This window comes from Pinus tabuliformis, chromosome Q (genome assembly GCF_031772625.1).
Source record: "Pinus tabuliformis cultivar Carrire ecotype Pingquan chromosome Q, CPIR1, whole genome shotgun sequence".
NCBI lineage: Eukaryota > Viridiplantae > Streptophyta > Pinopsida > Pinales > Pinaceae > Pinus > Pinus tabuliformis.
In genome coordinates this window covers 127,035,124-127,045,128 of record NC_142296.1, presented here as the reverse complement: position 1 = coordinate 127,045,128, position 10,005 = coordinate 127,035,124, and positions in this window count along the sequence as shown.

Genomic DNA, 10,005 nt, shown 5'->3' with positions numbered 1-10,005 from the left:
AGGCTTTTAGGAGTGCTGTTCAAGTTCTCTTTCGAGGAAGAAGGTGGCAGAGGCTGATCAACAAAAGGCTGTATGTCTGTTATGTCCTCTACAGTCACTTGGTGCAGGTTTGGGATAGTTATATCAGTTGTTTCTATTATAATAGCCTTGCCTCTAATTTGGTTGGGTTGTTTGCCCTCCTTTGGTTTAACTTTTTCGGGCACATCTATGGTTCTTGTCCTTAGCTTATACTGTTTGTGGACTTCATAAATAGCTGAATCATAACCTTGTTTAAAGTCAAAAGACTCACCAGACTTAGTCTGAAATTGATTTATCTCATGGTCATCTTGGTCTTCTTGAGTTAGGAAAATTTGTTGCTCACCCTTCAAATCCACCAAGTTCATGTGAGTGTCCTCTATGGGTTCATTAGAAGTGGATGCCTCTGCGTAGTTTTCTTGAAAAGGAGGTCTTATATCATGGTCTAGGCTAGACCTACCAGCGTTTGGATTTTGATTTTTCCTGAAATTCGGGTTCCTGACAGTGTTAGCTTGCTGCCCGTCCCATGACGATTTCCTCTCAACACTCTCTACTCTGTCTCCCAGCCTGTGCATGCCATTGATGATAGCATCTAGATTTTGATCTAAGGCTGACGACTCTTCCTTGAAGGTGGTTCTTCTTTCAGTTCTAGCTCTGTTCCTTTTGGCAATTAAATTTGCCTCCACAGTGACAGCCACGTTTTGCATGTCTGCAAGGCTGTTAGGGGCTCTTTCTTTTAATTGGTAGGCCATATCTGGGTCGAATCCATCAGGGAATTTATATAAGGCAAGGTCAGGTGGGGGCATTAAGTTTTGTGGGATAGCATTATAAATGCTATTGAACCTTGCACAATACTGTCCAAGACTGTTTCTTGTGGACCTCTTTTGATTGTATCATATTCAGCTAGTATGTGCAAGGGATCTTTCTTTTTCTCCCATCTGTTGATAAATGACTGGTATAATGCTTCTGGGTCTGCTATGGAATTGGCTGGGAGTGCTCTAAACCAAGTCCTGACATCACCTGTCAAACTTTGGACAAAAATCTTCATTCTCACACCATCATCGTCAATCTCATAGCTTTCAAAGTAATCCTGCATTTTCTTTGTATGCTGAAGGGCTGTGCAAGCACTTGTGCCATCAAAATATGTGATTTTAGTTTGGTAATCCTGAGGAATAGCCCCGGGATTTGCAGGCAGCTGTAAAGGTGCATATCTATTAGCCATATTCATAGGGATAAGAGGGACAATAGGAACAACTGGGATAATAGGAGTAGTAGTGGTAGTATGTGCAGTGAATGGAGGTGTGGAAGGAGTGCTTTGAGAGGTGGATGAAGAACAAGGGGAACTAGGGGTTGAACGAAATAAAACTTTGACAGGGGTTGGGCCACAGCGTGGGTGAACTGCTTCAGGACTATTATCAGTAAAATCCTCTCTTCGCTCTAGCTTCCTGAGGTTCCTTGGGATTATATTGGGATTTTCAAAAGCTACTGGGGGATTTTATGCTTAGGAATGAGTCCTCATGCATTTGGAAGATAGTTAGGGGGGTGAAGTGAGGATTCTTGCTGAGTTTCAGATAAACTTAGCAATTTCCAAGGATGTATATGGTTATTTTCAACCAGGGGGAGGGATAAATATATAGGGGAGTTATATACATAGTTTTAGTAGGGGAAGGGGAAATAGATAGGGAGTTACATAGTAGTGTTAGTAGTTAATATGATAATGATGAGAAAAGTGCTAAGTATGATGTCTTAGGCTATTAATGGGGAAAAATGACTGATAGAAGAAGTGTGAACATTCCTTGAGTGAAGCAGATCTTCACCAAGGCAAATGATATGAAAAATGATGAAATTAAGAGGTAGCAAGCAGATCTTGACCTCTTTAGGGAAAGTTAGTGAGTGATTTGGGGAAAGGGGAAGAAGGGGAAGTTAGTCATGCCTCGCTTGAAGTCCTTCAAATGGAAAACTACCTCAAACTTGTGATATGATAGATATAACACTTGACAATATGAAATGGATCACAAGCCATGATTCTGCAACCACAAAGCTACCTACCCGACCTACTTGCCTAGCATTTTCTCTTATTTTTGGTTTGGGTGCACTTGAACTAGCATACCCAACTTTTCATTCTTTTCTTCTTGCTTGTGCTCCTATCTACAACTACAATTGCATCCAGGGGTTCAGATTAAGCTGTTGAGCACCCTTGTTTCTCTACCTATCTATAAATCTGCCAAGATTAAGCTGTTTGGACAGATGTTCATTCTCTATATTCTACAACATGAAATTGAAACCTAGGGAAGCCAAGATTAAGCTGTTTGGACCTCCCTTAGCTGAAAACTCATCAAAAATGGATCAGCCCATCAAAAATGGAACACAGCAGTGGCATTTAGACTAGCACACTCTCATGGATACTTCTCTGGCCATCTGTAGCAAATATGGAGCATTGCAGCAAGCAAAGTATGACATATTTGGCATGTAAAAATGTTGATCATGAAAGATGATTAACCTGCTGCAGCAGGAGGCTAACAGACGGAACACCATACAAGTGACTCAAGTGTCGTAGTAAACATCGAAGAGGTTGCAACAAAAGATTTTGTCGTAGCTATAACAGATGGTATGGTCTGGGATGTTGACTCTGCCATAGTTAAATGCCCAAATAAGTTTCCTAATGAATCAACAAATGTCTAAAAGTAATCAAGATCAAAAGGAGTAGTGAAATGAGAGGTATGAGGATACAAATAAAGTCCAGTTCCAAAATGGAATGGAGTTTTGGGTGATTCTACCTCATGTTCCTCTTCTATTGAAATCAAACCAGGGGGAAGAATTTCACCATTTGGTTCGTAGTATATTTATGGTTGTTGCTGAGGTAAAGAGGAGGTCTCGAAAGTTACGGATGTCTAAGGATCTATTGGTTGATTTTCTTCCGGTAAGGTAACAACTTCTGATTGTTCCACCTCAAGATCCAAATTTTTTGGTAAAAGAACAAGTTTAAGTTGTGCTTTGTGAACAACCCTTGGTTCATAAGTAACTTCTGATCGAATAGTGATGGGTTTTGTTATCACCTAGATTGACCTCAAGTTGAAGGAAGGCAACGCCAGGGTAACCACAAACCAAGCTTAGCCAAGTAGCTAGCCCTACTAGGCTTGGAGAGGGCTTTCTCCGTAAGGATCTTAGTCAAGATGACTAGATCAGGTAAAGGATTTTAGGCTAGGTATAGTAGCACAAAAGCATTGATTGGATTTTATAGAGGTTTTGCTGGATCAGGAGGAGCTGGGCAGTTTAGGTCTGGGAAATTAGGTCAGAAATGCATGGTCTTCTATGGGGCAAGGTAGGCATAGGCTTTAACACTCTTAGGTTTGATGGGGTGAGATATTAAGACTGGTGAGAAGCTAAGAGGGGCATGTGACAATCATGGATCATTCTTGGAATGCAGAAAACATGAAATGGTGAATGGTTTACCAAGGTAGAGCACTGATGCAATGGATTCTACCTATCAAACTTGAAAACATTCAACTAGAAGAAATGAAATGAATGATGGCATACATAAAACATATAAACATATAGTCACAAAAGAATAAACTGTAGTAAAACTCCATACCATAGGGATCCCATAAAAATAACTGCAATTCTTATTAATCTCCCTGCTAAACTGCTTACAATGATGTACAATCAAGCTCTAAGCATCCAACTGAGTCCAACAAACAAAATGAATAAGAAAAGACATGATATAGGCCTCAAAATAGCTAATCTTAGCCTCAGGGGTCGAATCCATGAGAGGAGGAGCAGTTTCACAAAAGATTGAATTGAAAGCTAAAGACTAGGGTGGTCAAATGGATTCATCCCTAATATGAAGCAAACTGATTCATTACTTGACACTTAGGCCATTCATCTGATGTATCTACCCTAGGTAACAAAAATACACTTTAATTACATCATCATTATGAATTACATCAGGGAAAACATCAAAATACCATAGCTGAAAAGTATTTTATGAGAGAAACAATGAAAAATTTGGCGGCCTGTTAAGTGCGCAGTGCCAGTGTCAAACATGCAGTGCCTGAAGGAAGTGCGCAGTGCCATGTTCAAACCCAATTTTGACTACCTTATCAATGTCCAAATGGAGCCCAGCATAGCTCGTTGGAAAGATTATCCTGTCTAGTTTCTAGATCTATCTTCAGTTTTCAAAATAAACTTTATTTAACCCTCCAAAAATGGAGTCTCCCAAGACTGGTCAAACACGCAGCGCCTGGCTCAGAAAATAGGCAGAAACATGATTTTTAGGTGGCTTTTTTCCTTTTCCACCTAGTAGTTTTGAATTTCAAATCTGGACACATGGTTTTATTGAGTGTAAATGGTCTTATGAATCCAATGGTGGTGGCAATTCCTCAAAAATATGCCCCAAAAAAGTGTGCAACGCCCTATGCACTGCGCGTTTGACCAAGGGACTGATACAAAAATTACCTGAAGAAAACAGGAACTGCTAAAAGAAAAAAAATGAGTTTAGGGTCTTCTAAAATGGTTGACATAGCTAATGTTAAAGGTGACTAGCATGGAGAGAAACCTCCACCAATAGGTCAAGCTTTTCCTCCTTCTGATGAGTTAAGGTCTCAATTTTTGCATGAGACCTTTTGAGCTTGGCTCTAGCAATTTTGTTTATCATGGCATAGTATTTGGCCATTCTTCTTTGAACCTCTGTATCTCTATTAGCTTTATATAATAGGTCCTCAAGATGAGTGTTATCCCTCTCAAGCCAATACTCCTAGTTCTCATTCATCATTATGCCAAATTGTTCATTTAAGGTAAGTTGGTTGGCAAGTTGAGCTTCCTTTTCTCTTTCAAGCTCCAAATTTCGCTTTAGGCCTCTAGTCCTAGGCCTCCTCCTGGGCATTTCTTCCTCCATGGGCTCACCATAGTCACCATAGGCTTCCTCAAGTTGAACTTTAGTCTATTCAGCTTCCCTTTTAGTTTTGATGAGTTGAACTTCCATATGCTCATGCTTGGTCTCCATTTGCCTATTTTCCTGTTCATAATAAGATATAATGTATTTTGCTCTTTGTAGTTTCACCTGTAACTCACCTATCAATGCTTCTTGCTCTTTGGAGATCATTCTGGTGTTTTCCTTTTCATCTTCCTCATCTAAGTCCACTAAGTCAAAATCTTGCTCAATTTCCTGGGGTTCTTCTTCTTGTTTTTGCATTTCTGTTTCAACCATTTTTTTCCTTTCCTTTTTGTACCTGCTTTGCTGATGAAGAGAGCAAGGCCCCTCCCACAATCTGTGGGGAAAAAACTTGCCTATTTCCTCTCTGATAGGTGTGCACCATAGTACCTAAATTAGTCCCTCTAGGCTTGCTACTTTGACCCTGATCACTTTGTTCTTTGTCACTGCCCTCTTTCCTGTCAAATGAAAGAAGAGGTCCATGGAATGGTGATAATGGGGGTGATGGTGGATGAGATGATGATGGAATTCCTTGAACATTTTGAGTGGAAACTTGAGTGAAAATGGGGTTAGCTATAAATGTACTCCATGCAATGTTAAGTTCGTTAGGGTGATAAAGAACTATGATCTTTATGAGGGAATGGTGAAATAAGCTTTTCATTTGATCTTTGTATTCTTTCTTTTGGGCAATGTAAGTCATCTTCTCAACACCCTTGCTTTAAGGCTAAGGAGGTATTAGGAACGCTGAAGAATGAATATGGGCAAAACTAGCCAAACATGCAGTGCATAGAGGAAGTGCGCATCACCTGAAGGGAGTGTGCAGTGCCTTAAGGGAGTGCGCAACGCCTGAAGGGAGTGCGCTGCAACGGGCAAACGCGCAGCGCCTGAAGTGAGTGCACAATGCCACTTCAAGAAATTTTTTTACTATCTTCATGGCTTCCAAATTAGGCATGAGATAGCTCATTGGAAATATTGTCGAGTCTACTTTCCAAAACATCTTGAATTTTTCAATTTGGAGTTCATTTTCCCTATCAAACTCTCAATCTCCCAAGATTGGTCAAAATGTGCAGAATGAGGCTGCAAAAATGTAGAGTGATGTTCCAGTCAACTTTTGGAGGTCTTCCTCAACTTCAAATTGCACTCATGATAGCTCATTAGAAATATCTCTATGTATAGTTATCATTTGACTCATAAAGAAAGTTTTTTGGACATTCCATCTAGGAGAAATCTTGATTTTCCCAAATTCACTCTAGAAGTGCAACAACTCTCTTGAGGCAAATGATGTTTTGGAAATTTCTCCCAAACCATGAGACCTATGTAAAAACTGAAGTAGGTTTTTCTTCTTGAGTCTATGATGGACAAACACCTCTCTCTCTTTTGTCAAATTCATTTTTTCTTGCTCAGAAACATCATTTTAATAAAACCTATCCTGATGTGTGAAATAGGGGATTTATAGACATGAAGGGAAATAAAGGGGATGAGGGGCTTCTAATTTATTGAGAAAATTTATTGGAGTAGGGAGGAATGTTAGGAAGCAGGGGAAAGTGGAATTTCAAATATTGAGTGAGGGGAAGGGGTCCAAAAGGGAAAAACACAAGCCTAACCTAGAAAAGTGTCAAATTGTAGCAATATGCTAGGGTTTGTGGGAAAATGATGAATTTGAGGGATATCAATGATAGTAAGTGTTTAAGAAGGTATTTTAAGGGTATGGGAAGGTGTATGAGCATCAGGATATAATCTTTGTTGATGATTTGACCATCCAAGGAAAATTACCTTCAAAACCCTATGAGAGGGAAATGAGCCTTACCTAAGTACAACTGAAGCATGAACAAGGTGTAAAATGACCCATTGAATCCTGAAATGATGATGATAACTCTTTGAATGATGGTACACTCATCTGAATGGTGACATGGAACAATATTTGGAAAACTTTGGAACGAGTGAAAATAATCCTAGACCTAATACCTAGTGACTAAATTTTACTTGAAGACTCACTAAAATGACAAAATTTGACTTTGACACCCTAAGACCACTTTGTAAGAGCATTTTTGATCGCTGGTGGAAGTATGCAAATACTAACTCTAATAGGTTCAGGATCCAGTTCTGGTTGAACAGATTCAGGTTCATAAGTAATTTCTTGTTGAACATACGTGTGAGAACCTTCTAGAAGGCTCCAGAGGATAAGAATATTCCCTAAACCCTATGTGAATTTCACTCAAACTCACCCAGCGCAGGTCATATAGGGCCAAGTGCTTTGCAGAGCACCTTGGCTTTGACTTAACTACTCTGCAGCACACCCTTACATGGGCCTACCTATGCTGGTCCCTTTAGAGGTCATTTCAGGATGTCTTCAGGCCATGAAACTGTCTGGGAAGGAGGCATTCAAAAGGTTGACTTGTTTAGGGCATGTAGCAACTGAAATTAAGGTTTGATGAGCCCTAAAACACTGATCTGGATGATAGGAGTGATGTGCCTAACTGGATCTGTAAGATTCCTGTAGTAGGGAGCAAGTCCCTAAATTATCTCCTCCTCCAAATCTTCATAATTTGCCCAATATTCTCATAATATTCCACAAAAATAAATAATATTAAGCACAAATATCCAATTATTCATAAAATTTCCTAATGAATATATTAAAGTTAAAAATACATTATCTAATGCAAAAAGATAGGTTTAATGTTCTGAAGGATGGTCATAGGCCTTAATTTATGTCTAATTTAGAAGCCCATCATCAATAAATATTACAATCATACCAAACCTTAGTACTCTTTTGGTTGAAGATAGAAGCATTCCTAACAGATAAGACTCATGGTTGTATGAGGGATAACATAAAATATCAACATTCATTTGGATATGATATGATGAAGGATGCCCACACTAAATTTCCTACATGTATGCTTGTCATTAGTGATAATATGAAGGGATGTTAGGTCCCTATACTACTAGTGTAACCCCTTATTTTTTTTTTTTTTCTGAATCAGACTAAGCTATTATATTACAAAAAAGGCAAAATTTACATCATCAGTGTTACAACAGAGCCGTAGCCCTGTGATTCCTGTCGAAGGACTGACAGTAAGCTCAGGAATAATCATCTCCAAAATTACATAAGACCGACACTGAACCAAGTCGACAGTCATGAGACCGACACTGAACATACATGATTAGCCGAAACTGAAACACATAGAGACTGGAACAACTATAGATATCCGGCACTGTAATAGATAAGGACAGAATTACATAAGGACAAAGACCTGACACATATAAGATAGCGGTGAGAGCAGACAGTGAAAAAATTCCTTTCTCAGAGACCTGAGGCGAACTGCAGAGCGAGCTAGTCATCATCAGTGGTGTGCGGATCTTCCTCCGCTTTGCATCTGGGAAGCTTGTGGATGTCCGGTTCGGTGAGAATGTTTCGCTGCGCAGGTTCACTTGGGCCTGCCCCAGGATCTGGGGAGAAGCCTTCTTGGACAGGGCGCAACATATCAATGGCGGGAACTTGCATATCAATTGAGGGAGCCGACCCATGAATCCGCGGAGGGCTGGCTTGAAGAGCATCGTCTTGACCTCCAGGATTGCTGCAATGCTCCACCGAAACCGTAACAAAGAAAGTAGAATTTGACAGAGTACAAGGAATACGATATCTCACCATGGGATGCGCAGAGTGCCCACAGTCCATAATTTCTCGGTGTTCCGCTGCTCTACCTCTGCCAGCTGCCCGTCCCCTGGAGCGTCTGCGGTCGGAAGAAACCTCGATTGAGGAGGAGGGGGAGGGGGCTTGCCTCTGAGACGAAGCCCGACCTCTGGAACTGCCACGCCGACTTATCATCCTTTGGCGCTCACGCTGCATCCCTGAATTGTGCAAATAGCAGGTATACCCCCTCGCAGCCTCCCTCAGAACCAGAGCATGAGCCAATACAACCTCCGAGCACCCAAACCTTATGCCAGACTGCGGGAGAATGACAGAGATGTCATACATCCCCGAATTGTTCAGAGAGCAAGAATACCCCCTCGCAACCTCCCTCAGAACCAGAGAGTGAGCCACCACAACCTCCCTAAGAACCAGAACGTGAGCCAACACAAACTGCGGGAGAATGACAGAGATACCATGGCTTTGTAACGCCATTTTCCGGTTACCAAGAAGGGCAGTAAATGCCGAGAGGACTCCACTGCAATAAACCATCGCCTCCATTCTTAAATGCATCACGCGGCTAGACCATATGTGAATCGTCCTGGTATACGTGGCTCGTCCGGGCTGACACATGCCCTTATGATGAGCCACTTCCCTGTTATGCATTATAACCACCCGCATCCGGGATAGTGTAACCCCTTATTATTATTAATGAAACCCCCTTATTATATTGTTGCCCTTACATTATTATTGTTATGTTGGCTTTGATTACATTATGACCCCTTAGACTCCTATATATATAAAGGAGGTCTTGTCATTTGTATCATCCAAGAATTATTCATTTGTGTAATGTAAAGGAGGTTTCCCCCTCAAAGAGGCTTATTTCTAAGGCATTGATCTATCTTTTCTATCTTTTTGTGAGCTAGTTTCATAACATTTGGTATTAGAGCTTTGGATTCTAGGGTTTCACTACTCCAAAAGGGCCTTCGTAGCATTTTCGCTATAAATTTTTTTATACGGCGTTTGAGAAGATAAAAAAAATAAAAAAAATTGAGACGAAATCATTCTAAACCTCGAGTCTGAATTTCAAATCTTGTCTCTCTATATTTTCGGAGATACGATCTGAGGAAGTCAGGGTTTTTGCAAGATCCAAAATTCCATCTCAAACAGGTCATCGTGGAATTTTTTCTATAATTTGTTTTCTACGAAGTTTTAGATTTTTAAATTAAAACCCATTTGAGCCAAAATCTTGGTGAAGCTGAGGCCTGAATTTCAGAATTTTCTTTGCTATATTTTTAGAGATACAGTCCAAGAAATTTAGGGTTTCTGCAGGCCCCTGAATTACATCCCAAATAGGTGACCTTGCGAAACTCGTCATAACACTCTCTCAGAGCATCTGGTTCAAATTTCGTAAAAAGTGATAGAAAGAAGA